The sequence below is a fragment of the Bison bison genome, unplaced genomic scaffold (genome assembly GCF_000754665.1).
Source record: "Bison bison bison isolate TAMUID 2011002044 unplaced genomic scaffold, Bison_UMD1.0 scf7180017860797, whole genome shotgun sequence".
NCBI classification, from domain to species: domain Eukaryota; kingdom Metazoa; phylum Chordata; class Mammalia; order Artiodactyla; family Bovidae; genus Bison; species Bison bison.
Genome location: NW_011491369.1, coordinates 34,642 through 38,207, shown reverse-complemented (window position 1 = coordinate 38,207; position 3,566 = coordinate 34,642).

Here is a 3,566-nt window from a genome sequence, read left to right as displayed (position 1 = left end):
AAAAATTATTTTGGCTGTGCTGGGTCTTTGTTGCTGCCGCAAGCTTTTCTCTAGTTGGGGAGAACAGGGGCTACTCTTTTGCGGAGCACGGGCTTCTCACTACGGTGACTTCTCTTGTTGTAGAGCACGGGTTCTAGAGCACAGGCTTCACTAGTGGTAGGGTGGACTCAGGAGTTGAGGCTCTGGGGCTTTAGAGTAGAGGCTCAGTAGTTGTGGTGCATGGGCTTAGTGGCTCTGCAGCATGTGTGGGATCCTCCCGGATCAGGGATCCAACCCATGTCTCCTGCATTGGCAGGCGATTTCTTTATCACTGAGCCTCCAGGAAAGTCCTCAGCAGAATCTTAAGTATATAAAAAATGACTGAAATGCTCTAAATATGATTTTAGGTATTGTATGTCTATATAGGATTATACGAGAATGAAGAAACTAAGGACACTTATTAGATGCTTCACATGGACAATCCATAGGGAATAGAGGCTGATATCTGTGGAAGAAGGAAAGCTCATCAAGTAAAACAAGAAAAGGAAAAAAATTAAGAGCTCACCTTTGAGTGGGCATGAGGGTGTAATTAGTCAGGGGAAAAATGCTCCTTTTAATGCGGAAATTCCTTTTTTGTTTTCACAAGTTCTTATAATTAGTAATTTAAAGGAAATAGTAGTTTAAAAAGAAAATAGAAGACCAAACAAATTAGAAAATATGAATACAGATATGTCTTTAGTTTGCTGAATAGATGAAGATAAATAACCCCCCAAATTTCAGTAGTCTTAAAGTAAAAAATTAAAAATAATGCCCAGTTAACAAGGACCTGGAAATAGGAAAGAATCTGCAGAGTTTAATAATAATAGCAATAATGTCTCATTGGTGCTCACTAACCTCAACAACACCCTATAAAATAGCAACACTTTTATCTTCTTTTTGTGATATGGAAACTGAAACATAGAGAAGTTAAACTTTTTTAAAATTCAGAGTATTTTAGAAAACTGGAGATATACTATGAAGTGGTATAAAATTCAAATTTTATCAAATATTATCAAATCCTTTGACTGAATGTATAGATTTTCTTTCCAATTAAAAAAAAATTGACATACAGCTCTGATTTTCAAATGTTATACCACTCTATTCCTGTGATAAACCCCAAATGTTGACAATATGTTATACTTTCTATGTAACACTAGATTAAATTTACTAATAACTGTTTAGGATTTTTGTATGTATTTTAATGAGCTATCTATCTGTAATTTTCCTTTCTTGTAATGTCCTTGTCACAGACATTGTTATCCAAATTATTGTGAACTTATAAAATGAGTCATAAAACTGTATCAGTTATCTATTTTCAGAATAACTGTGTAAGAAATAACCACAAAATCCCAGGGCATACAAAAATAGCAAGACAGAAAATGGTCTGATAATCTGATTAATAAGCATTTATTGAGCTGTATTCTCATGGCTTTTAATTTAAAATCACAGTGAGAATAAACATACACATATATACACACACATACACAAGCATATGTATAATATTTATTTCTCTTGGAGGATGTTTAAACACCATAGCTAAGAGATAAACAAATGTCCACAATGAATGAATCTTGATGTTCATTTATACTTGCTCTGTGTAAGAGATCAGTCTATGAAGATGAAGCACAGTTTAGTGAAAGGAAGAATCTATAGAGAATGAAAATGAAACATTTCTATTTTTATTACGGAGAATATTCTGTTATTCCTAGGAGATGGCAGGACAGTTAGAATACAGTTGATTATTCCTACTTCATATGTAAATAAGTAAACTTTTTAAACTACATTATAAATTAAGTAAAAGGTGATTCTGGACCATAGTAATGTAATTAAGGACACAGTGACCTTTTCCCTTTGAGATATGACACTCAACATTTATAATCTATAACAGTGATTCTAAATTTTCTAGAGAAGAGTGCTATGAAAATTGTTCCTTGTGGGGGGAAAAAGGGAAAATTTGAAAAGTATTAAGTGAGAATTCCATAGGGAGCTTCCAAAATTGATATATTCATAGAGATTTATACTCTGTGTCTTGATTTCTTGCCTCCACTTCAAGACATTATTCACTCTAGAGTAATGCATATCTAAATAGTGTAGAGATGATGTAGAAAGTTAATTTTTATCATTGTTCAATAGGGAATGATTCTAAAAGGACATTTCATCTATATCCCTGAGTCATGAAGAACTCTTGGAGAAGGGCATGGCAACCTACTCCTGTATTTTGCCTGGAGAATCCCATGGACAGAGGAGCCTGGCAGGCTGCAGTACATTGGGCTGCACAGAGCTGGACATGACTGAAGCAACATAGCATGCACGCAACATATAGTATATTTTTATTCCAGTAGGACACATACTAAAAGTTGTTTTTAGTGAGAGACATGAGAAATGCTAAACCATGAATATTTATATTCAGTACATGGGCAGCATTAATAATGTCCTTATAAACATCATCACAGCTTAACATCACCTTTCACTTAGTTTATAAATTAGGAACAATCAATTATATTCCATATTTTCTACCTTCTTGTGGGAATAATAAAAAATAAACCTAAAATTCATTCTTATAAGCCCTAATTGATCTAAAATAAAAACTAATCTATTTGGACAAAGTATAAGAGTTAGTGCTCAAAATAGGAAAATTTTCACTTTATATCTAAAAACGATAGGTTATGAGAAAAAATTATTAGATATTTGGTATTTTTTCTCTAGATCAGTCTAAGGTTTCTTAAATATTTTTGGGTAAGTTTAAATGAGAACTTGCTAAACCCATGCTTTATCCAATTCTTAATGATAATACTGGCCATGTTCCCAAATTTCGGAATCCTATTCACTTGTCATGAAATTTTAACATCATATATGTTTTCCTAGGTTATGAAATGGGATTTATCTGATTGAAAACATTTCATGTCTGAAGAAACATGCTCACCTTTAAGGGCCAAATATATTTTCCTTATAACTGGTGAGATACTACAATTATTATGTAACTGAAACATTCAACATACAGAAAACACTCAACCATAAATATCCCAACAGTTCCCCACAGTTCATCTTATTGTGGCATTTGGCACTATAAAAGCACATTTGAACTTTCTAGGAATTTTTCTTCACTAACTCTAAGTTCATTCTTTTCACATATATTGAGGACCTGAAAGTGAAAATAAAGTCACTCAGTCTTGTTTGACTCTTTATGACCCTATGGACTGTAGCCTGCCAGGCTCCTCTTGGAATAGGCAAGAATACTGGAGTAGGTTGCCATTTTCTTCTACAGGGGATCTTTCCAACCCAGAGATCGAACTCAGGTCTCCTGCATTGCAGGCAGACTCTTTACCATCTGAGCCACCAGGGAATCCCATCAGATCAGATCAGTCTCTCAGTTGTGTCTGACTCTTTGCGACCCCATGAATCGCAGCACACCAGGCCTCCCTGTCCATCACCAACTCCCGGAGTTCACTCAGATTCACGTCCATCGAGTCAGTGATGCCATCCAGCCATCTCATCCTCTGTCGTCCCCTTCTTCTCTTGCCCCCAATCCCTCCCAGCATCAGAGTCTT